Below are 26,678 nucleotides of genomic sequence, written 5' to 3'. Positions count from 1 at the left end.
GCAAGCAGGCACCAACATCAGTAGAAGTCCCACATTTGGTACTTTAATTTGTCAACTAGAAAAAAATAGACTGTTTCCCTGCACAGAGCAGCCACTTCCTTTGGAGCCCACTGTGTCTTAATATGTTATAGCACATATTTTTTCTTTATTACCTATCATCATAACCACGTTGGCAGTTTTTTCATCCTCTATTGCTTTTAAATCCATCTCACTGTGTGACTTTGAAGTACGAAGCCATCTCTAAGTGCGGATTATCAGAGTATCTCATCCTCTTGAGATGGACTAAAGTCCTAGAGGTGGAATGTGGCTCTCTGAATCAAACCCTACAATGAAAGATGGCTCACTGGACATGGGCAAAGGGCCCATGAAATTTAGGCAATAATGCAGGGTGTGACTCACCACCCTGCTGCAAAGAAGCTGACTTTACCTAAACACAAAGGGGACTAGATGATGGCCTTTGTTTCAGACAAGCAGCTATCAACACTTGAGTGGAGCAACTGATGGTTTAAATATTTGTCCCTGAGTTCATGAAAAGAGTGTGAATATCTCCCTGAGTTAGCCAGACCTCCGTGGGGGAAGTGATTACTTGGCTCAACCCAACATAAAGTATAAAAGTTGAACAGCTAACAGAATAATTTCAATGAGAGCGTGGCCAGCAGGTCAAGGGAGGTCATCTTGCCCCTCTGCTCTGCCCTGGTGAGGCCCCATCTGGAGCACTGGGTCCAGTTCTGGACTCCCCAGTTCCAGAAGGACAGCGAACTCCTTGAGAGGGTACAGTAGAGGGCTACAAAGATGATTAAGAACCTGGAGCATCTCTTCTACAAGGAGAGGCTGAGGGACTAGGGTATTTTTAGTCTGGAGAAGAGAAGACTTAGGGGGGATCTGATCAATGCTTATAAATACTTAAAGGGAGGATGTCAGGAGGACGAGGACGGGGATGGTCTTTTTTCAGTGGTGCCCAGTGACAGGACAAGAGGAAATGGGCACAGATTTGAATATAAGAAGTTCCACCTAAACATGAGGAGGAGCTTCTTTACTTTGAGAGTGGCAGAGCCCTGGAACCGGCTGCCCAGGGAGGTGGTGGAGTTTCCTTCTCTGGAGACATTCAAACCCCACCTGTACAAGTTCCTGTGCAACCTGCTTTAGGTAGACCCGCCTTGAGGGGGAGGGGGATGTGGACTAGATGGCCTGCAGAGGTCCCTGCTTCCAACCCCATATGATTCTATGATTCTATGAATGAGAGTGTTGTCCCAAACCGTGCTTTAGGCCATCCTGCTTTGGCAGGGGAGTTGGACTAGATGATCTCTAGAGGTCCCTTCCAACTCTGACAATTCTGTGATTCCGTGAACACGAGCAATGGCCTTGAGCTGCTTTCAACTCACATGTTCCTTCCCAGTGACTAGGGAACACAGCATTATGACAATGAGCAGATTATGAAAACAGGTAATGGGATTCAAATTGGCATTATGATTGAACTGCAATGCAACTCCAATTCCTAAGTGTAATGTTTTCAGCGTATTTTGTATCACTCTACTAAATCAGAAAATCAGACATTAAATAGACATTTGATATTTAACATTAAACACTGCATGTGTGGAATATCTGAAAGGAACTGGTTGAGAGAGCATTGGACTATAACACCTATCTGCAAGTAGTATTTTCATTTGTAATAGAATAAAATTCTTGTGAGGACATTCAAAGCTTTATTTTTATCAGATGTAAAGGGCCCATCTGTAAACAAATCATTGGGGTGAAAACCGGCAGGAAGCCTTTAACTTGTGCTCAAGAGCTCCAGCTGCTGACACAAAAATAGTAGCTTTTCTGTCTCACAAGCTTGATTAAGTGCATGGTGGGAGGAAAGTTATAAATCTATTCTCTCTTGGGCACCTGGAAGTTCAGCAAGACACCTCCCCTCAAGATTTGCAATGAAGAGTGCATCTTCTCTTCCCTCTGCAGGCTTATCTTGGAGTGAGAGTGTATGAATTTTATACTGCACGGTTTCAGGTTATTAAAATATCACAGTCAACCTTGAACCACTTCCATTGCTATTCATCAAGGGGCTTGTCTCCATCCTGGCTTTTGCTGTTACCATTTGCTTTCCCTTTCTTGCTGTTGCCATTTTCATAAGGGGATGGGTGTTATGTCTCAGCACTTCCATTGATGTTGATTCATAAGGCAACATATGTCACTGTCTGCTGAGAGCGCATGCACGCTTGGCTTAGACTGAATGGAAATACTTGCCCGATTTATGGACACAACATAGAATCCTTTGTCCACAAAATCCAACCTGTGAGTGTCCTGCCAGTTGTCAGTGCCTCTTTGCAACAAGAAACTGCTACTTGCACCACACGGTGCCAGCTGAATCTGAATCCTTCCTGTAGGTCTCAGGCATGGAAGGGCAACCTACGTTCTGCCACAGCATTTCTGTAGCTGCCACACACCTTTTCGTGCTTTTCTGTTGACATCCTGTGTGGGTCCTGATTCCTCCTTCTTCTTGTGAAAATCTTGTGCTCTGCCTCATGCATTCACTAGAGCACAAGGGCAGCAAGAGTTGCATGTACATGCATGAGTGGGTCATCTTTCCCTTTACTTATGCAGTAACAGAGAAGTCATTCAAATGATTGCTGTAGAATGACTACAGACTGGAGAATTGTCTTCACTTAAAAGAACTGTAGAGCAAAAAGGAAATTACTAGTGACAACATGAGCAGAAAATGTAACTGACAGTAGAAAGATCTGTATAACTGGGCTCCTGTTCAAATTAGTCTTGCATTGATGCTGTGTAAATAGGTTGATTACCATGAAGACTATGTTCTCTGATTAAAGTGCTTCTGACCTGTGATTTTCACTGATTCATGTGACTTTTCTTAATCTGAAAAGCTTAGAGAGTGAATCTCAGCTTTACAAAGGTTTTTACTATTTACAGTTATGAAGAAACCTTGAAAGCACTGAGTAAAGTTTCCGGGTACTGAAAGGCCTATAAAAGGAACCCATTGACGCAAATTCAGTGTCTTTTTTTAGCCAGGCTTATCACCTTTCCACATACAAGGTTGGCATTACTGTGCTTTAGCCACACTATGTGCACGGCATGATGTACAGTGATGCAAAATTCTTTATTGCACCAACCCATCTGTGTTCCGAGGGTGGAACTGGCCTTCAGTTTCTCTTACCTTTTGACATGCTTGTGGACGGGCCAAAAAAAATAAGTAAATCCATCCAAATCTGTGCATTGTCTAAGATAACTGTGAGTCAATAGATAGGACTGAAAGTTTTGCTTGCTAGTTTTCAGAACATTAACATGATTTAAGGAACAGGAGAAAAAAAAAAAAACAGAATAGAGAAAAAAAATAGAAGTAAAAATAGTGTTTCCCTATAGCCTGCTGCTGGCCATGTCACTGTATTCTGATCTGCCAAAGATGATTTATCATTTTCATGAATCTCAGGACCACAAGAACAATGTCTGTCTCACTCTAGTACTACTCATACCTCATTCCCAAGAAAGAAACTTCTTTCCCAGTCTGTCTAGTGGTGGTTGTTGGAAGCTACAATAAATTAACATGGAGAGTGGAAGAAGATTCAAGGTGATTCAAGGTTTTATTGATGTGGAAGGGTGCTTCTTTTTTTTTTTTTTTTTTTCTTGGAACACACCAAGCTTCTTGGGATCCTGTTTCTTTAGATATTTCTCCTGTTCATGGAATGATTGGCAGCTAAGTGGGATAGAAGAGAAGAAGCATCAGCTCTCACTACTGAACTGGCTGCACATTCAGTATTAATGGGGAAGAAGATCTTTCCAACAGGAAGAAGTTTCTAAAAATGTGAAAAACAGAAAAAAAAATGGATTTTCCATAGGACTATGAATCAGGGGAATATGTTTTCAGGACTGTCATACAAATGAAAAAACACTGTGTTTGGTTGTTAATATTACTGAAGGTTGACAGCTGAGCCACCCTGGACTCTGTCTACAACCAGCAAAAAGAAAGAGGATTCTTTAAAGTATGATTCAGGTTTGAGATGGAACAGAGTTGCCATTCAGAGGTGTTTGTTGGTTAGACAAGTAGGCCACCAACTCAGACTCTTTGTTAAAAGATTTGAATTTATGTGAGCAGAATCCAGATCCTAGTTCACTCATTTAAATTAAAATAATAACAATAGAAAATAATAAAGATTTGTTGATCCAATGATAGAGAACATCAGGACCCTAACCAATGAGTTGTGCATATTTGTTAAAATAGCATGGAAAACAAATTACTGGCATCAAGAAGATCCCAATAGAGTGACTTGAATGACTCCTGAACATTTTCAGGAACTTAAGCATTGCAAAAGGCTTGTAAAAATGTTTTTTCTTGACGCTGAATCACTGGAGATAAAACCATTCAGCACCAAATTAAAAACAGTGCCTACTTTTTTGCTTTTACTGACAACATAGTAATTTTCAGTAGAATTCCAAAGCATGATGCGAGTCAGAGTAACGCACTGTTCTGCCACCAGCAGCACGACTGACACAAATTGTATATCACAAGCAATAAGGTTTCTTTTGAAGACAATACCATGAAGAAACATCTAAATGATTAGAAGATGAAGGAAGAACAAAAGAAACTGACAACAGCATCTCCCCTACCTCCTTAAAAATGTCCAAATAAATAATACCATCTTTATTCTACGTAGGATTTCTCACTACAAACAGATGACTAAGTAGGATTTTGATCTTAAATTGATGTCAGAGATAGTAACGTCATATCCAGCAGTTAAAAGACTTAAACTAATGCAAAGTGATAAAAGCTAAATATAGAATTGTTGGCAAGTACATTAAGTAATTAATTGTCTTGATTTCCTTTGTTCTGGATTGTGCAGACTACAATCCAGCAAATGTAATATATCGTAGGTCCTTTTCATTTTATTGGGATCTCAGTTCATCAGATGTAAAAGAAAACAGTCAATAGAGATGTGAACATATTCAGCATTTCACAGGACTGAATGTTTGAGGAAACCCAAGGGCTGTGTTCCTTTGTTGTAGATGCCTAAATTTACAAGATTTTTAAAATATCAATCAAGGAAAGAAAAAGAACATGATGCATAAAAAATACTTATAAAGATCTTAGATTTCTGATTTCATTCATATGTTGTATTTGATTTCACAGAATCACAGAAAACAGTTGTGGTTGCAGGGATGTCTGGAAGTCGTCTGGTCCCACCCCTGTTCAAGCAGGGCACAACAGGCCAGTTGCCCAGGGCTATGTCCGGATGGCATTTGAGTATCTCCAAGGAGGGAGACTCCACAACCTCCCTGGGCAACCTGTGCCAGTGCTTGGTCATTCTCACAAAAAAGTATTTCTTGATGTTCAGATGGAACCTTCTGTGTTTCCGTTTGTGTCCATTGCCTCTTGTTCTGCCACTGGGCACCACAGAAAAGAGCCCATCTCTTTGCATCCTCCCTTCAGGTGTTTATATACATTAATAAGATCTCCCTAAGCTTTCTCTTCTCTAGGCTAAACATCATTAATAAGATCTCCCTGAGCTTTCTCTTCTCCAGGCTAAACATTCCCAGCTCTCTCAGGCTCTCCTCATATGAGAGATGCTTCAGTCCCTTAATCATCTTTGTGGCCTTTTGTTGGACTCTGTCCAGGATGTCCACATCTCTCTTGTACTGAGGAGCCTGGAACTAGACACAGAGCACCAGGTGTGGCCTCCCCTGCACTGAACAAAGGGGAAGGATCACTTTCCTGAACCTCCTGCCAATACTTTGTCTAATGCAACCGAGGATATCATTAGCTTTCTTTGCAGCAAATGCACATTCCAGGGTCCTGTTGAACCAGGTGTCCACCAGGAGTCTCAGGTCCTTTTCTGCAAAGTTGCTTTCCAGTTGTGTGGCCCCCAGCACACACTTGTGCATAGTCTCAGGTCCTTTTCTGCAAAGCTGCTTTCTGGTTGTGTGGCCCCCAGCACATACTTGTGCATAAGCTTGTGCACATGTGGACTTTGCACTTCCCCTTGTTGAACTTCATGATGTTCCCATCAGCTTATATCTCCAGCCTTGATTTGCTTATTCAAATTTATCTGGATGTAAAATCAGTGTTTGAGCTATTTTCTGATTTGAGATCACCAAACAAGGAAATGGGTAGAAACAGGAACCACATACCAGATTTCCTCTTTCTGACAAAAATACCAATTCTCTGTTGTTATTTCACTCTTCCTATACACTTATAACTCACAGTCCCCTTAGTGGAACTGTAAGTGGTAGCGGCGTTTAAGAGAAACTTTGACCCCCAGTGGTCTCTGTGTTTTTAATAGGGGTTAGACTTTCACACCTCTGTGAAGTTTGGAAGCAATGAAAAATGTCAGATGCAGTCAAGAGGCCCTAGATATAACATACAGCCTGGAAAGAACATACAGCGTTTTACAGAATATGATTAATTTTGATATTCATTGTCATGACATATATTATAGAAAAATGTATTGCTAATGACTTAGGAGAAACTAAATGCTAGAAAACTGTTCTCACTCTTTATACAGCAGGTATTCTGTGCACACAGTACAATTCAGAACTGCTAAATCCTATCGAAAATTATTACCATAACTAGGTACTGGTAGCTTTTATTTCTGTCCTTGGGAGATTGTATTGGTCATGGGTTTATGTAGGGATATAACTTTGGCTTTGAAGAAAGACAGGTCTTGATGATACATAATGAAGAGCGTAACAGCGATTTCGTGATTACTGTTGCTTTGAGATTCTAAATGAAGCACAACAGATATCTTATTTTATAAGACTAATGACTTAATCCACAAGGTACTGGTCACCACAGCCTAGCCTTGCTTCTTGTACCTCTTTATTAAGTCTTAAGCATCCCTCTGTGTGTGACAAGGTACTGGTCACCACAGCCTAGCCTTGCTTCTTGTACCTCTTTATTAAGTCTTAAGCATCCCTCTGCGTGTGCTCTCTCTCTGTCCCACGTGGACCCGGTGCCAGCTACTGGTGAGACCTGTGCATGCACGAGGGGAATTTGATGCCAGCTCCTGGCTTCAGGGCAGGGGTGGGTGCCCCTGGCCTGTGGTGCCGGTGCATGGAGTGAGTGGGGTCTCCACGTCAGCTCCTGAAGCCAGCGGAGGTGGGAATGGTGTCTCTTCCCAAAACCTGCGTGAGGCGAGCAAGGAGCTTGGCACTGCTGGAACAGGATCATGGGCCACCACCCCTGGGCCTGGTGTTGGCTGCCAGGGGGAAAACCCATGTCTTCCCCGGTGCTGGTGTGCTGGGGGGGTGTGGGGCATACTCACCATCAAACTTTAAGTCAGATTAGCCGGTGACGAGGGGTGGCCTAAGGTCCAGACAGGGCATCTGTTCTGGTATGCCCGGGGGAACTGGTGAATGTGGTGTGCATGAGGGATGAATGTGCATGGAATCATAGAATCATTCAGGTTGGAAAAGACCCTTGGGATCACCAAGTCCAACCACCAACCCTACTCTACAAAGTTCCCCCTGCACCATATCCCCCAACACCACATCTAAACGACTCTTAAACACATCCAAGGATGGTGACTCAACCACCTCCCTGGGCAGCCTATTCCAGTGTCTGACCATGCTTTCTGTGAAGAATCCTTTCCTAATGTCCAGTCTAAACCTACTCTGTTGCAGCTTGAATCCATTCCTTCTTGTTCTATTGCTAATTACCTGTGAGAAGAGACCAGCACCAACCTCTCTACACTGTGCTTTCAAGTAGTTGTTGAGACTAATGAGATCACCCCGCAGCCTCCTTTTCCTCAAACTAAACAGTCCCAGCTCCTTCAATTGCTCTTCATATGATTTATTCTCCAGGCCCTTCACCGGCTCTGTTGCTCTCCTCTGCACCCGCTCCAGCACCTCGAGATCTCTCTTGGATTGAGGTGCCCAAAACTGGACACAACACTGCAGGTGTGGCCTCACCAGTGCTGAGTACAGGGGGACAATCACCTCCCTCCTTCTGCTGGTCACACTATTTCTAATACAAGCCAGGATGCCATTGGCTTTCTTGGCCACCTGGGCACACGGCCGGCTCATATTCAGCTGCTTGTCAATTAGAACCCCCAAGTCCTTTTCCACCAGGCAGCTCCAGCCACACTTTCCCCAGCCTGTACTGATGCAGGGGGTTGTTGTGGCCCAAGTGCAGGACCTGGCACTTGGTCTTGTTGAAGCTTGTACTATTAATTTTGGCCCATCAATCCAACCTATCTACGTCTCTCTGTAGAGCCTCCCTGTCCTCATGCAGATCAATACTCCTGCTTAACTTGGTGTCATCTGCGAACTTACTGATGATATACTCTATGTCATTATGAAGATCATCAATGAAGATTTTAAACGGAAATGGTCCCAACACTGAGCTCTGGGGAACACCACCTGTGACCAGCCGCCAGCTGGATTTAACTCCACTGAGCACCAGTCTTTGGTGTCCAGACAGCCAGTGCTTGATCCAGCAGATTGTATGCTCGTCCGGGCCACGTGCAGCTAGTTTTTTTCACTAGATGCATGTTTCAGTGAGCACCAAGCTGGACCAGCCAGCAAGCCAGGGGCCTTGTGGGGTGGGTAAGGGGGCCAAGAATCCATACCAGGGGGCTGGGTGGGCAGAAGGCCCGTGCCTGTAATCAAGGGAATCACAAACATGTGCTTGTGAGCCTGGAGAGCGGGGTGTGTGTGTCTGCACTAGTGACCTTCTGCCTCAGCCCACTGAAGAGGAGGCGGGGGCCTGTCTGTGGATTGTCTCTGAGTCCTGTGTGTAGGTGCTGCTGAAGGCAGTGCCTTGTCGATGGCAGCCTGTGCATCTGGCCATGCTGGTGTCCTTTGCGTGTGTGTGTGTGTGTCTAGGATAGGTGTGCAGACACGTCACGGGTTGAACCTGCAAACAGGAAAGCATCAGCCACATCCTTCAGCCTGGACAGAGGCCCTGAGTCCCCAGGGCACCAAGCTGGGCTCCAGTGGCTGGGCAGGAGAGGTCTTGGGCCAGAGGAGGTGGGCCGAGCTTCTTACATCACTTAACAGTATGTAGGCAGAGAAATATGCAGAAATCTACACCTATGGTTTTTGGAAGTGCTCATTCAGCTGGGAGCAGTCCTAGCTGCTGCATCCCACTCTCTGTAGCCCCCAACCTCTCCTCCTAGGGGTTCATCAGTGTGATTCAAGACCTAGCAATGATCAACTGCCCCAGATGTGTAGCCCTGGGTCAGACTCATGAGAAAAATCCTAAATTGTAAGACAGGGTTTTGACAAAGCCTGTAGCATAGAGCCATGAAAGATAAAATAAGGTGAAATACGCATTTAAAGTTCAAGGATTCAATGTCTAGGATAGGTGTGCAGACACGTCACGGTTTGAACCTGCAAACAGGAAAGTATCAGCCACGTCCTTCAGCCTGGGAAGAGGCCCTGAGTCCTCAGGACACCAAGCTGGGCTCCAGTGGCCGGGCAGGAGAGGTCCTGGGCCAGAGGAGGTGGGCCGAGCTTCTTACATCACTTAACAGTATGTAGGCAGAGAAATATGCAGAAATCTACACCTATGGTTTTTGGAAGTGGTCATTCAGCTTGGAGCAGTCCTAGCTGCTGCATCCCACTCTCTGTAGCCCCCAACCTCTCCTCCTAGGGGTTCATCAGTGTAATTCAAGACCTAACAATGATCAGCTGCCCCAGATGTGTAGCCCTGGGTCAGACTCATGAGAAAAATCCTAAATTGTAAGACAGACTTTTGACAAAGCCTGTAGCATAGAGCCATGAAAGATAAAATAAGGTGAAATACAAATTTAAAATTCAAGGATTCAGGAAGAAAAACAATAACGTGAATAGATACAACATGCTAAGGGAGTCTAAAGATGGCAACAGCAACGTGAAGTCTGAACATGAACCAACATGAACCAACATGAAACAACATGACTGTTCCCAACAGAAGAAGAATCTAACCCTACACCACCTGCTTCATGCCTACCTGGCCAGCAAAGGCTCTTTGTATGTCTTATGTTGGGAATGATAAACATATTAGTGCTTTGCTTAATAACTTGACCCTAACTGCCTTTGATATGTTAGACAATAAATAACTGCTTTGTACTATCGAGAGGAATATATTTTGTCTACAAGAGATTCTCTGGATATGGCGAAAGGTGCTTGAACAGTATGACTCAGAAGGGATGACAGGAACAGTGCCTAAATTTCTGAAGAGGTTTTGTAGAGAGTATGTTTTTGAGAACAAGGCATTTGCATATTTCTCAATGTATTCTCACTGGCAAAAATGTTCAAATCAATGACTTCTGTGCGTAACTAAACTGTATTTTATGCATTTCAATTGAGTTGTACTGACCTGCAAGTGTGCTGTCTTATTCTCTGACCTCTGAGATGTGTAGGTGTTACAGAATTTAAGAAAACAAGACCAGTTACATTTAATTGCTGAATCAAAGGTGTGAATGCTTGGAATAGATCTAAACTGGAACAGACAAATATTTTTAAATGCTTCCTTTCTGAATTGGGACTTTGTGTTTCTAACAGCTCACCAAGTTGAATTTAAACTTACTTTAGAGCTTTGTTAGCACTATATTTAGTGTGAGATTGTTATTTCAAATTGAAACGGAAGGCTATATATTCCTGTAATTCTCCACAACTGAAACTAAATTTTGTCAGAACACCCATACAGAGGAAGAAAGTGAATATAAAGGATGTTATTGAATGAAAAGCTAGGATTTTCTGTGTGTCCTGGTTTCAGTTCAGGTAGAGTTAATTTCCTTCCTAGTAGCTGCTGTATTTTGGATTTAGTATGAGAACAATTTTGTTAACACATATCGTTTTAGTTGTTGCTAAGTAATGTTTACAGTAAATCAAGGACTTTTTCAGCCTGCCATACAAGTTGAGAGGGAGCATATATAGGACAAGCTGGCCAAAGGAATATTCCATACCATAGATGACATGCTCAGTATATAAATTGGGATTGGCTGAGCAATCACTGCTTGGGACAGGCTGGGCAACTGATTATTGGGTGGTAAAAGCAATTTATGTTACATCACTTTATTTTGTATATTCTTTTTTCATTATTATTATTATTATTTTCTTTTCCATTACTGTTCCGTTAATCTGTTTTTATGTCAACCCATGAGGTTGTGTTTTTTTGGCGTCCTCCCTGTCCTTTTATCCCTCTCCTCCCTACCCTACTGGGGGTGGAGGGGTGTGAACAAGCTGCTGCATGGTCCTAGCTGCTGGCTGGGATTAAACAATGACACTGTGAAACTGCCTTTTTAAACACAGAGTTTCTCTGTCAACAGAGAAATATATAAAAAAGTATTTTATGTGGTATAAGACTTTAACCAGGCTTTATCGTTTTACAGTATATGAGCCCACATTGGCACAATAGTGTCTTCTCTGACATAGCTCTAATAACACAGGCAACCTGGGTGCACAAAGAAATGAAAGTCCCAGCACAATATGCAGTTTGAATTTATGTAAATATAAACCATCGTGTGTATACGTATATGTAGATTTGAAGGGGGAAGGGAATGAAACCAGGCTCTTTAGACATAAGCCTGGAAGTGGTGTGCCAACGTTTGTGGCACAGTCAGCACAATATGCAGTTTGAATTTATGTAAATATAAACCATCATGTGTATACGTATATGTAGATTTGAAGTGGGAAGGGAATGAAACCAGGCTCTTTAGACATAAGCCTGGAAGCGGCGTGCCAACGTTTGTGGGACAGTATGCTAGTGAGGTCCCTTGGTCTGCTGACTCAGTGAAGGTAGGGGATGGAGATCTGTGCAGATTTAGACAAAGATATGAGAGTGATTGACGGGATAAAGACTCAGTGAAGGTAGGGGATGGAGATCTGTGCAGCAGCAAAGATATGAGAGTGATTGATGGGATAGAAACTACAGCCACACCTGGGAATGATCAGGTAAGAATTAGGACTTCTCCCAGAAAAAAAAGTGGTGGAATCAATAGCCCAACTGAAGTGCTTCTACAGTGGTGTATGCTGCATGGGCAGCAAACAGGAGGAGCTGGAAGCCATTGTGCAGCAGGAAAACTATGATGTAGCTACAGAAATGTGGCCATTGATTCACACAACTGGAGTGCTGTAATGGAGAGCTATAAACCCTTCAGAAAGGATGGGTGAGGAATAAGAGGCAGTGGGGTGGCCCCGTGTGTTAGAGAGTGTTATGAATGTCTAGAATTTAATAATAGTGACAACAAGGTTTAGTGTTTATGGGTAAAAATCGGGGAGAGGGCGAAGAAGGCAGGTATCATGGTGGGAGTCCGTTATGGACCACTCAACCAGGGTGAAGAGGCAGACAAAATATTCTATAAGCAGCTGGGAGAAGACTCACGATTGCTAGTCCTTGCCCTCTTGGGAGACTTCAACTTAACAGATATCTGCTGGGAATATTAATACAACTGAGAGGGAACAGTCCAGGAGATTCCTGGAGTGTGTTGAGGATAACTTCCTGATACAGCTGGTGAATAAGCCAGCTAGGGAGGGTGCACCACTGGACCTGTTGTTTGTGACCAGAGAAGGACTTGTGGGGGATGTGATGGTTGGAGGCTGCCTTGGGCATAGCAATCATGAAATGACAGAGTTTTTGATTCTTGGAGAAGTAAGGAGGTGGGGGGTCAGTAGAAGGGCCACCATGGACTTCTGGAGAGTGAACTTCAGTCTTTTCAGGAGCCTGGTTGACAGAGTCCCTTGGGAGGCAGTCCTGAAGGGCAGAGGAATCCAGGAAAGCTGGACATTTTTCAAGAAGAAAGGCACAGGAACAGGCTGTCCCCATGTGCCAAGAAACAAGCCATCAGGTAAAGACTGGCCTGGCTGAACAGAGGTATGATTGAAACTCAGGGGAAAAAAGGAGAATTTATGGCCTTTGGAAGAAAGGGCAGGCCACTCATGAGGACTACAAAGATGTTGTGAGGCTATGTAGGGAGAAAATTACAAGTGCCAAAGCCCAACTAGAACTTAACCTGGCTTCAAATGTTAAAGACAATACAAAAAGTTTCTATAAATACATTAGCAATAAAAGGAGGATTACAGATAATCTCCATTCTTTATTAGGTGGGGGTAGAAACAAAGTGACAAAGGATGAGGGAAAAAAGGAGAATTTATGGCCTTTGGAAGAAAGGGCAGGCCACTCATGAGGACTACAAAGATGTTGTGAGGCTATGTAGGGAGAAAATTACAAGTGCCAAAGCCCAACTAGAACTTAACCTGGCTTCAAATGTTAAAGACAATACAAAAAGTTTCTATAAATACATTAGCAATAAAAGGAGGATTACAGATAATCTCCATTCTTTATTAGATGGGGGTAGAAACAAAGTGACAAAGGATGAGGAAAAGGCTGAGGTACTTAATGCCTTCTTTGTCTCAGTCTTTGGTAGTAGGACCAGTTGTTCCTTGAGTACCCAGCCCCCTGAGCTAGTAGATGGGGCAGGGAGCAGAATGGAGCCCCTGTAATCCAAGGGGAAGTGGTTCGTGACCTGCTACAGCACTTAGACATACACAAGTCTATGGGACTGGATGGGATCCACCCAAGGGTACTGAGGGAGCTGGCAGAAGTGCTCACAGAGCCACTTTCCATCATTTACTAGCAGTCCTGGCTAACCAGGGAGGTCCCAGTCCACTGGAGGTCAGCAAATGTGATGCCCATCCACAAGAAGGGCCCGAAGGAGGATCTGGGGAACTACAGACCTGTCAGTCTGACTTTGTTGTCAGGGAAGGTTATGGAACAGATCATCCTCAGTGCCACTACACGGCACATGCAGGACAACCAGGTGATCAGGCCGAGTCAGCATGCATTCCTGAAAGGCAGGTCCTGCTTAAAAACCTGATCTCCTTTTATGACAAGGTGGCACACTTGGTGGATGAGGGAGAGGCTGTGCTGCATGTTGTTTACCTGGTCTGGGGAACTACAGACCTGTCAGTCTGACTTTGTTGTCAGGGAAGGTTATGGAACAGATCATCCTCAGTGCCGCTACACGGCACGTGCAGGACAACCAGGTGATCAGGCCGAGTCAGCATGCATTCCTGAAAGGCAGGTCCTGCTTAAAAACCTGATCTCCTTTTATGACAAGGTGGCACACTTGATGGATGAGGGAGAGGCTGTGCTGCATGTTGTTTACCTGGACCTTAGTAAAGCCTTTGACACTGCTTCCTTCAGCATTCCTGGAGAAGCTGCCTGCTCATGGCTTGGACAGGAGTACTCTTTGCTGGATAAAAAGCTAAATAGGGTAGGGGCCCTGCTGATAAAGGATAAAGGATGTAGAAAAGGCCAAGGTACAAGACCAGCCTTCACAAGTCACAGTGTGATTCTGTGACTTTTTGTAAATTTAAGTACATATTTCTAGTCCTCTTGCTTTTATGAAAATGAGCAGCTTCTCTGGATGTTGACTGTATGTCCCTTCCCTTCCCTTCCCTTCCCTTCCCTTCCCTTCCCTTCTTCCCACTGTACCTACCCATCAACCCACTTTCCTGCCTGCCTTTCTTCCCTCCTTTTCTTTTCCACATTCACAAAAGAATTTCATTATGACCTTTGGCCTTCAGTAAATTTACAAAGCACATTCTGTTTCATGACTAAATATAATATTTTCCAGAATAGGGCTTTTACTTGAGCCCAAATTCACGTCTGCCACTTCTAATCCCAAAAACGTAAGAGATCATCAGACTTAACACAGAGCTGAAAAGGATTTAGCTGAAATTTTAGTCTGCAACATACTTTCTTGCACAATAAAATACGCTCTCTTTTTTGTCTTCTCAGCACAATAACTGTCCTTGTACCTCGATGTTATTATTTCACATCCTTGGTCTTCTTCGGGTTTGCAGAGGACCTTGTGGATTATATTAAAGCCAATGGAACTAAAAGGGTAATGACAGCCCTTACCTTTTTTTGAGGCTCAGCACTACAATAGGCAGAGCATCCCTAACAATTGTTGAGCACTTCTTGCTGCCTATAAATTCAGCTTCTCCTTAGTTAAGTTTTAAACACTGTGACTCCTAATGGGACTGGATGGGATCCACCCAAGGGTACTGAGGGAGCTGGGGGAAGTGCTCACAGAGCCACTTTCCATCATTTACTAGCAGTCCTGGCTAACTGGGGAGGTCCCAGTCCACTGCACGTCAGCAAATGTGATGCCCATCCACAAGAAGGGCCCGAAGGAGGATCTGGGGAACTACAGACCTGTCAGTCTGACTTTGTTGTCAGGGAAGGTTATGGAACAGATCATCCTCAGTGCCACTACACGGCACATGCAGGACAACCAGGTGATCAGGCCGAGTCAGCATGCATTCCTGAAAGGCAGGTCCTGCTTAAAAACCTGATCTCCTTTTATGACAAGGTGGCACACTTGATGGATGAGGGAGAGGCTGTGCTGCATGTTGTTTACCTGGACCTTAGTAAAGCCTTTGACACTGCTTCCTTCAGCATTCCTGGAGAAGCTGCCTGCTCATGGCTTGGACAGGAGTACTCTTTGCTGGATAAAAAGCTAAATAGGGTAGGGGCCCTGCTGATAAAGGATAAAGGATGTAGAAAAGGCCAAGGTACAAGACCAGCCTTCACAAGTCACAGTGTGATTCTGTGACTTTTTGTAAATTTAAGTACATATTTCTAGTCCTCTTGCTTTTATGAAAATGAGCAGCTTCTCTGGATGTTGACTGTCGTAAGAGATCATCAGACTTAACACAGAGCTGAAAAGGATTTAGCTGAAATTTTAGTCTGCAACATACTTTCTTGCACAATAAAATACGCTCTCTTTTTTGTCTTCTCAGCACAATAACTGTCCTTGTACCTCGATGTTATTATTTCACATCCTTGGTCTTCTTCGGGTTTGCAGAGGACCTTGTGGATTATATTAAAGCCAATGGAACTAAAAGGGTAATGACAGCCCTTACCTTTTTTTGAGGCTCAGCACTACAATAGGCAGAGCATCCCTAACAATTGTTGAGCACTTCTTGCTGCCTATAAATTCAGCTTCTCCTTAGTTAAGTTTTAAACACTGTGACTCCTAAGCAGGCAATTATATCGTGAAGTGGCTAACACTATCCAATTTGATTTCCTTCTGAAAGAGCTGTTCCAGCTGTTCCAGCACGAGGTGCAAACTGTGGGTAAGAAGCAGTGCTCCTTCTCAGATTTGACCACTCTCTTTCTAGGGGAAGCAAGTAAGAAATGATTAACCCAAAATACCAAATTGAAACATGCCAGAAACACAGCTGGGCTCACTCACAAGGAATTTCTGCAGAATACACTTTGTTGACACTACCTGGCCGTGTGCATTTAATCAGCTAGTCTTATGTTATAGAGTTCTTTCCATTAATATTCTTCTTTTCCATTCTCAGAACATTTCTGCAGAGTTCTTAGTTAAAAGGAGGCAAGCAAGATGCTATGTGGTACAATGGTCATGGGCCTGAGAAGATGACCTGTAAGAGGAGATCACTGTGTGCTGAACTTGTTTGACTTGTGGAAAAGAAGGCCCAGGGACAATCTATAGCAGCCTGCAAGTACTTGAAAGATAGTTAAGCAGAAAATTGAGGCAAACTCAAAAGGTCACAATTTGCTGTTTGAGAGGTTCGGACAGGACAATAAGAAGAACTTTTTCACTGAGAGGTCTGTGCAGCACTGGATGGTTGCCTACAGAGGTAGTGGAATTTGTTCTTGGAGATTTTCAAGGCTTGGTTAGAGACAGGAATGGCCAACATGATCTAATGCTGCTCACTGTTCTACACCGAGTGTGAGGTTGCACGAGATGTTCTTTCTAACCAACACTTCTGTGTTCCTGCAATGATGCTGACTGTGATCTCTATTTATAAAGGACTCGGTGCCATTACTGATGATACATCCTGATATAGCTGAGATTAGAGTAAAAAAAAAAGTATATATCCTGTACTTCAGATAGGGTCTAATATAATGCTGACTGTGATCTCTATTTATAAAGGACTCAGTGCCATTACTGATGATACATCCTGATGTAGCTGAGATTAGAGTAAAAAAAATAAAAGTATATATCCTGTACTTGAGATAGGGTCATGTCTAATATAACAGGGCACAATTGTAACGTCCTCAAATAGAAGTAGTTTAGAAGGAGTTATGGGAAGGGCTAATTACTTCCCTATTTGTGACTACGGAAAAGAAAATCAGCAGCTGGTCTTTATCCCAAGCTGGGGTCAAACTTCAGGGCAATGGATTGATGCATTCAGGTACAGGAATGCACCTAGAACCTGAAACAGATGGCAGGGTCTCCTCTCTTGCTTTCTAAGTGAGAAATTAGGGTCCGTGACAGAAATAAGTTTGATCTGGTAAATTGTTGTTGGAAGGCCCCGGCTTGGTCACACATTATTCTGGGCTCTGATGCTGGGTTTGAGTGTTCTGGTGCTATTAGAAGCAATGAAAGATAAGATGTATTGCCAGAAAAGGACAAGAAGGACAGAAGAACTGTGAGGCCACGGGTTACCCCAAATGTGCATTGTGGGCACTGAAGGAACACTTCAACACTAATTCTTGGAAAGCACTGTATATCACTGCTTCCCAACCAGTATATGTTTGCTTTCATTGTACTAACACAAGAGAGAGAAATAGCCCTTTTTCTTTTAAAAAGGGGAAGGGAACTGTGACAGAATGGTTCAGATATACTTAAATCCTTGGACAGGACAAGAAGAGCTCTAGGAACTTAAGTGTATGGTCCAGACCAAATAGTAAGATGAATGTGAAGCTTGTCAACTGCACTGTGACGAAGAGTTTGCTACTAGGAAAAGCTGAGGACAATGGTATAAAACAATGTCTTTGAAACCATGCCCCCTCTTCCAAAGCTGGGGTTTTTTTCCATCCTTTCTCAGAAAAGCTTAAGGAACTCCTTGTCTGTCAATAATGGCTAGAAAAGGTACCCTTTTTAAAACAATAATTCACTCTGGGAGGAAAAGACGAAGGTACCATGCAGTCCTCGATAAACACAAACTTACAAGAGCATGTCTTAGCTGCAAGACAGGATACTTTAAGTGAGGGAGAATGGTATTCTCACCTCTATTACTGCTTCTCTGTCCAAAATTTTAGCTAAACATTTTATTTCCATAATTTCCTTGCAAATGTTTTGTTACTGAAATATTCTCTTCATTTTGGAAAGCGAAGACATTGAGATTTTATTTATGGTCACCTAACATTTTACACTCAAAATACAAAGCAAAATTATCTTTAATTTTTGCACTCAGCAGAATTTTCAAAAAAGCAAGCTTGTCAGTGAGTGCTTCCTCAAGTGAGTCTGCTTAATTCCAGTTCCGGTCTCTAAATCTTCAAATTGTTGATGCAATAAAATGAACATAAATAGATTTTCTATTCCAGATTTTCAAACCAAGTTTTTCTTTTTAGAAATATGCAGATTACGAAAAAGACAAAATTTTACATATCTTTACAAATTTTGATTTTTTGAGATAGATTTTTCACAATGGGGACCTAGAAAACCTACTTTATAAGAAATAAATAAAGCCATCATCCTTCATCTTTCTACACCTCTTAAATCTGAGTTTAAAACTGAAATACTAAGAGTGAAATAGTGCCCATCCTCTCACAGCAACTGCAAAGTAGGAAAGTTGTTTCAGCTCCCGTGCAACAGCTTTTAATAGCACGCCGAGAGACTCCATGGAGCCAGTCAGTATCTGCTCAAGAACACAGGAAAGAGCCAGGTAGGGTGTCATTAGTCAGCAGTTGCTCCTTTTTGGCATGGTGAAGACACCCTTGTGGCCATCAGCTCAGCCACTTAGTGGGCAATCTCCTTAAGATGTGTGCTTCTTGTTTCTCTTCTTTAGAGGTTACTCCAAGAACTTTTTCACTGAGAGGTCTGTGCAGCACTGGATGGTTGCCTACAGAGGTAGTGGAATTTGTTCTTGGAGATTTTCAAGGCTTGGTTAGAGACAGGAATGGCCAACATGATCTAATGCTGCTCACTGTTCTACACCGAGTGTGAGGTTGCACGAGATGTTCTTTCTAACCAACACTTCTGTGTTCCTGCAATGATGCTGACTGTGATCTCTATTTATAAAGGACTCGGTGCCATTACTGATGATACATCCTGATATAGCTGAGATTAGAGTAAAAAAAAAAGTATATATCCTGTACTTCAGATAGGGTCTAATATAATAGGGCACAATTGTAACGTCCTCAAATAGAAGTAGTTTAGAAGGAGTTATGGGAAGGGCTAATTACTTCCCTATTTGTGACTAAGGAAAAGAAAATCAGCAGCTGGTCTTTATCCCAAGCTGGTGTCAAGCTTCAGGGCAATGGATTGATGAATAGTACAGGAATGCACCTAGAACTTGAAAGAAGATGGCAGGGTCTCCTCTCTTGCTTTCTAAGTGAGAAATTAGGGTTTGTGACAGAAATAAGTTTGGTCTGGTAAATTGTTGTTGGAAGGCCCCGGCTTGGTCACACATTATTCTGGGCTCTGATGCTGGGTTTGAGTGTTCTGGTGCTATTAGAAGCAATGAAAGATAAGCTGTATTGCCAGAAAAGGACAAGAAGGACAGAAGAACTGTGAGGCCACGGGTTACCCCAAATGTGCATTGTGGGCACTGAAGGAACACTTCAACACTAATTCTTGGAAAGCACTGTATATCACTGCTTCCCAACCAGTATATGTTTGCTTTCATTGTACTAACACAAGAGAGAGAAATAGCCCTTTTTCTTTTAAAATACCCCAAATGTGCATTGTGGGCACTGAAGGAACACTTCAACACTAATTCTTGGAAAGCACTGTATATCACTGCTTCCCAACCAGTATATGTTTGCTTTCATTGTACTGACACAAGAGAGAGAAATACTCTTTATTTTTCTTTTAAAGAGGGGAAGGGAACTGTGACAGAATGGTTCAGATATACTTAAATCCTTGGACAGGACAAGAAGAGCTCTAGGAACTTAAGTGTATGGTCCAGACCAAATAGTAAGATGAATGTGAATCTTGTCAACTGCACTGTGACGAAGAGTTTGCCACTAGGAAAAGCTGAGGACAATGGTATAAAACAATGTCTTTGAAACCATGCCCCCTCTTCCAAAGCTGGGGTTTTTTTCCATCCTTTCTCAGAAAAGCTTAAGGAACTCCTTGTCTGTCAATAATGGCTAGAAAAGGTACCCTTTTTAAAACAATAATTCACTCTGGGAGGAAAAGACGAAGGTACCATGCAGTCCTCGATAAACACAAACTTACAAGAGCATGTCTTAGCTGCAAGACAGGATACTTTAAGTGAGGGAGAATGGTATTCTCACCTCTATTACTGCTTCTCTGTCCAAAATTTTAGCTAAACATTTTATTTCCATAATTTCCTTGCAAATGTTTTGTTACTGAAATATTCTCTTCATTTTGGAAAGTGAAGACATTGAGATTTTATTTATGGTCACCTAACATTTTACACTCAAAATACAAAGCAAAATTATCTTTAATTTTTGCACTCAGCAGAATTTTCAAAAAAGCAAGCTTGTCAGTGAGTGCTTCCTCAAGTGAGTCTGCTTAATTCCAGTTCCGGTCTCTAAATCTTCAAATTGTTGATGCAATAAAATGAACATAAATAGATTTTCTATTCCAGATTTTCAAACCGAGTTTTTATTTTTAGAAATATGCAGATTACAAAACAGACAAAATTTTACATATCTTTACAAATTTTGATTTTGTGAGATAGATTTTTCAGAATGGGGACCTAAAAACCTACTTTATAAGAAATAAATAAAGCCATCATCCTTCATCTTTCTACACCTCTTAAATCTGAGTTTAAAACTGAAATACTAAGAGTGAAATAGTGCCCATCCTCTCACAGCAACTGCAAAGTAGGAAAGTTGTTTCAGCTCCCGTGCAACAGCTTTTAATAGCACGCCGAGAGACTCCATGGAGCCAGTCAGTATCTGCTCAAGAACACAGGAAAGAGCCAGGTAGGGTGTCATTAGTCAGCAGTTGCTCCTTTCTGGCATGGTGAAGACACCCTTGTGGCCATCAGCTCAGCCACTTAGTGGGCAATCTCCTTAAGATGTGTGCTTCTTGTTTCTCTTCTTTAGAGGTTACTCCCAAAGAAGAAAGAAAATTATGGAAAGGGCAATCCCATTTTATCCTAAACTCTAGATTGAAATAAAGCTGGCATTAAACCTACTGAGCAGGACAGCAGGCAGCAGAATTCTGTGGAATCAGAGGTAGGAGCAACCAGTTTCATCATTCCCCCCCTTTAGCTGTTCATCACCTCATCTGTCAGTGGACTAAACTTTGTTGCAAACTTGGAAAGGCTGATGCAAAATCTTATGAAAAGATTAGGCTCAATGCTTTTTTACCTTTATGTATTTCTCTGCTTTGCCTGTACCAGTAAGTGCTCGAGCCTTCATCTTTCACAATTAGGCTGAGAGTGAAGCTCTGGAAGGCACCTGAGTCATTCTTGCTAAGCTCACTTTCAGCGTGGAGGTAGAACAATTATAAAGGTGGTCATCTACAGAATGTCTTCCACGCTTCTCTAAAGAATCCAGTGCTTTTCACAGACTGAGGTTGGAAAAAAGAGTTATTACTTCTGTGCAAAGTTCTTACTAGCAGGGAGCCTCTCTTCTAGCATTGCCACCATGAGACAATGTGATCTGGCCCATGACATAACCAAGAGGAACCATACCCTTTCTGAAAAACACCAGTCTTCTTGACATTAAAATGCTATTCACTGGAATCAACCTGATGCTGGCAGAGGATGATCCATGCTAAGATATCTTTATTTTGAAACTCTGCTTTGAGTGATTGCTGTTATTCTTCATTTAAGCATAAATGTTTTTTGATCCTATTTATATTATTAATGCTAACCAAAATTTATTTCTTCGCTGGGGCCAAAGTATTATGGGAAATGTCTTCAATTTTTAGTATTAAATTTGAGAAAGGAATGGAATGCATTTAACTACACTGAGATCTTCAGCTGAGCTAAATTAATGTTCTGCACAGCTGAAGTTTGTAGGAGAAGATGGCTCAGAGCCATGTTTCTGCTCCCCCCACTCCTGACTTGGCTAGAAACCAAAAGAGCCTCCATGACTATATTAGCACTGCCTGGTTACTAGCTTAATTAGTCCTAGTAGGAGCATTGCACAGGATCAAAATATGGTGAAGTGGAATACCCCCTGCTTTAATTCAGACCTGCCTCTATAGCCCTTGGGGATTTGATTACACCTACAGTGAAAGATTCTTCTCGAACATCATGGGTCAGCTTTCTGACTGTCTTGTCAGCAGCGCAAAGCACCCAGAGCATGGGCACTACCCTGGCCACTCGCACACACCAGCTACCACAACTTTTCCCATTCTGTTACGTGACCTAAGCATGTGGCACACCACTTTGGGAGGCTGAAAGACATGTCATAAGCTGTGTCTTCAGCTAGCTGAGTGACACCATGCCAGATCTCTCATGACTTCTGTTAACCATACGAAGTACACCACGTAGCAGCGCTATTTCTCTCTCGGGTAAACATCACCCACTCATGCATGTTCATTCATATATGGTTTCTAAGAATGAATGTTCTATTTCATATATGCATTCTAAGCGATTTAATAACACCAAATAATACTATTCTACAGCACCTTTCGCCAGTAAATCACAGATTTCAACAGTAGAATGGGAAAGCTCAGAGGGATTAAATTATATCTCCAGGATCATCCAGGGTAATAGCCAGGCCAAAACCATACATTTACTGAATAAATTCAGTCCTCCGTTCTCTGTTAGGCACACTCTTGCTCTGCTTCTGTTCATTTGTACTTTGATAATTTATTAAGGAGAAAACCCACTTCCTACTCATGATTCACAAACAGAAGCTCATGATTTCAATAGATTTTATAATCTCTTCTCCCCTCAGTAGTGGGATGGCTGGATTTCATACAGATAGGACATTGTCATCTTCCCATTTCTGGTAACAGAGCAGTTACTTTCACGGACCTGGATCTCATCATATTGCACCAGTTATATTAATCTGTATGGGGAAACATGTCTATTATGCCTATTACCCTCAATCTTCAAAACGTTTTTTTTTTCTAACCAAACCCCAAGCTTTGTATAATTCAGGGAGGACCCTACTTTGCTACCATTTGTAAACTACCTGAAGTTTCTATTCTTAGCAGTGAAAGAAGCATCTTTTCACTCTACAGATGCTGTAACCCCAAGCTTTGTATAATTCAGGGAGGACTCTATTTTGCTACCATTTGTAAATTACCTGAAGTTTCTATTCTTAGCATTGAAAGAAGCAGCTTTTCACTCTACAGATGCTGCAAAGTCTTCAGCATAAGAATTGTCTTTTATGAAGTTACTAAGCACTTGCATTGCACAAAACCAGCCCATTTTCAGGTTCTAGAATTGTTTCAGTCAGCAGCTAGCCTCTTACATGCAGATGTATATGTCTGTTGGATGTGCACATAAATCCTGGCACTTTGTGCTATTCCCTTCACGTGGCATAGGTTTACAAGCTACATTAAGGCACACTTCTTCTGAAATCTCACTTCTTTCAATTTGTTTCCTATCACTGATATCAGGCTTACTATTAATATGGCTTCAATTTAATACATTTTAAATAAAAAGACCCAGAAACTGAAAACTACAGCAGATCAGCACCATTAATTTTGCAAGAATCTTTGTGCATATGTTCTGCAAAGAAAAATTTCTCTTTCACTTTGTTTTCTGTCTGAGAGCCTTTAATTATTTGCAGAGAACTCAACTCTGGATCTGTTATTTATGCAAACAGTACTGTTTTATTTAGACAAGTCTCCTTTGATGACTTTCATACAGAGGAGCTTTTATATATCTTGAGGAGAAGTTCTACAGCCTTTGCTCCAATGGAATTTCTCTTGAAGTTCATGGAATGGCCAAGGGAAATATTTTCTGAATCTCTTTTTCCCTGTGAACTCCAAATAACTCCAAAACCAGACTAGCAAACTTCCTCTCAGTGGGACCCCTATGGCCTTCTGCAGCCTCTAAATAGAAAAGACTTAGGGTTTTATTCCCCTTGTCTTTTATTTTTATACCAAGCACTGCTGGTATAAAAGCATCTCAGGCTGCTTATAAACACATACAAAAGAACCACTGGTTCCACTCAAACTCTGGCAGACAGACTGATATCAGGCTCTTATCAGTATGGTAAAATTATAAAATTATTCTGAGCCTGATCCAAATTCCAACAGCACCTGTGGCAACACTTCCATTCACTTAACTGTGTCTTTTATCAAGATATAAGGCTATGGGGATACTGGTGATACAAATGTCTGTACAATCTGGTACCATGGGAGCACACTTTGGTAAGTTTCCTGGTAACACAAGGTGTCCTCCTTGACTGAAAAGTAACACTAGTGAGCTACTGCTTTTCCACTCTCTTGTATTCTTGTTTGGGGAAACACTGGGTAATGTCTTACTGTAACTTTGGTTTTCCCTTATCTGTATTCGTTGTAATCATTTCCTTAAGTCCTTTAGGCTAATGAGGTAGCACTATCTTCATCAGAGAATAGTTAAGGGAATGAAAAGTGTCTCACGCAGTGTCTATCTTCTTTGTTTAATCTATTTTTTTGAACTGCCCTACTGCTGGAACAGTATACTTGCCATATTTGACCAAAAGTTCGAGTAATGCTCTTAGCTGTGGTAGGTTTTAAAAAAAAATAACAAAAATTTTACTATGAAGTTGTAACATATGTAATTGGCTCAGATCAATCTGAGTAAGAAACAGAAGGTTCTTGGAATGATTTGGAAGTGGGACATTTTGACCATTTGTTAAATGTTTTAACTCTTCATCTCTTATTATAGCAAGCATTTTTTGCATCATGCCTATCACCATGGCATTCAGAAACGTAGCGAGTATCAAATCACACTTATTACGAATACCCCATTGGTTTCAAATGAAGCAAATTCATACCAGTTCCTAACTTTCTCTCATACTGTGATAAGTCCAAAAGTGAAATGCTTTGCCCTGTACTCCTTTGGCCACAGAACATTTCCTAACTTCAGGAGAAAGTTAGAGAAATACAGGTTTGAAGGTCAAACTGGGATCATATGACTTTGCTAAATATAGATGTGAAAACTGACAAGTAAAAAACCTTCAAAGGTCTTGGCATATTTTGCTTGGCACACTTCTAAGTCTTAACATCACAAATATGAAAATTAATTAAAAAGAAAATATCTTGGCTGGTGTTACGCATGTATCTCTTCTGATTTTCTGATTTTTGTGTGCAAGCACAGCAGGATATGCCTAATCTGCAATATTTTCGCTCTAATTTCGCAAATCTGTCACTGATGAATACTCTGAAGAGAGGAAGCACAACATTTTAATATTCTCCTAACCTGTATGCAGCATTGCAATGAAACTGCCCTTATTAAGAAAGCCTTCTCCATAAATTGACATTGCAGCGCGCGCAGCATTGCACAAGCAGAAAGACAAAGGCAGTTAAACAACGAAAATGTACTCTTAGTGAACTAAAATAGACAAGGCATATTTAAAGGGCTCCTCTATCCTATTTTCCCTGCCCAAAGAGAATTTCCATTGAAAAATGGCTTTGAAAGGAACTGGCTGTGCTTGTACACTTCTCCTCGCAATGCTGCCCAGGATCCTGGGACCTTTAATGCAATATGTGCTGTCAGCACTGTGACAGTTTACAGATGTGCAGCCAGACTTCTTGCTATTTATAGACACCTCTTCTGCAAACAGTACTCCATGGGGTTGTAACGCAGTAGCTGCAGGCATGTTCTTTGATTTAGCGTCTTGCATCACATTCATTTAAGAAAATTCTGCTCTTCACCTGGCCTGGCAAAGGAGGCATTATTTATGAAGGTCAAGCAGAGCTCACACAAATAGGAGGAGAAATGTGGAACTCATGCCGGAGCAGGACACCTAGTGGGAGGACTATCTTAAAGGAGGAGACATTTAAAGAATAAAGGAGGGAATAGTCATGTGCTCACTCACACCGAAGTGGTGCTTTTGTTCTTTATTACCTCTGCAGGGCAACTGGGGGGGCGGGAGGGGAGGGTCACTGCCCCTTGTGCAAAGCTGTTGTTGAGGTTGGTTGGGGCGCAGTGTCCTTGGGGACACGGCTGTGCCGCACGTCGCTCACCCGTGTGTTAAGCGTTCAGTCGGAGTGCGAGGCACAGTCTATTAATAGAAACGGGGAGTTCGGCATTCACTTGCACTTTCGCCTGTCTCCTTCTCAACAGGCTCCCAGAGAAGCTGGGGTTGCCTCCTGGGGCTTCCTTATGTTTCCCCAGGCCTGAGACTTTGCACACTGCTGTCTCCCTCAGTGGGGTCAAGACAGCCCGAGACAAGTCACACAAGGGCTGCCCAACCCCAGTGTTGCTGACATGGGCAAGGCTGAGGAAACCGAAGGTAATGCGGGGTAGGGGGGTTGGGGAGGGAAGGGAAGAGAAGGGTATTTCTTGCAGAAAACCTGAGAGCTCGCAGGGTGCCCTCCCGGCCCGGGGGCAAGGCAAAGATACTCTCGGCACCTCTCAGGATCACTCCGGGCACCTTCTGCCCTCCAAAACCCCCCAACCAACGGGAAGCTCGGTGATATCCAGGATGCTGAGGGGACACAGGGGGTGCTCCTGAGGTTCCCCCCTCCTCTCCCCAAAACAATCCGGGCGCCGTCCCGCCAGGGGCGACCGCAGGCGGAGCTGGCCAAGGTGCTGACGGCGGGGGCGACCGCAGGTGGAGCTGGCCAAGGTGCTGAATGCAGGGTCCTTCGCCCTCCCTCCCAGCTCCC

General features: G+C 42.6%; 1 protein-coding gene across 1 annotated transcript in view; it reads right to left on the bottom strand.

Annotated features, from left to right (window-relative positions):
* The window catches only part of PRMT8 (protein arginine methyltransferase 8), a 77,882-nt gene that overhangs the window by 50,258 nt on the left and 946 nt on the right, over positions 1-26,678 (bottom strand). The window lies entirely within an intron of this gene.

This window comes from Calidris pugnax, unplaced genomic scaffold (assembly GCF_001431845.1).
Source record: "Calidris pugnax isolate Ruff unplaced genomic scaffold, ASM143184v1 scaffold36, whole genome shotgun sequence".
Lineage (NCBI taxonomy): Eukaryota > Metazoa > Chordata > Aves > Charadriiformes > Scolopacidae > Calidris > Calidris pugnax.
Note: the sequence above shows the minus strand (reverse complement) of the source record. Positions and strands in the feature narration are given on the sequence as shown.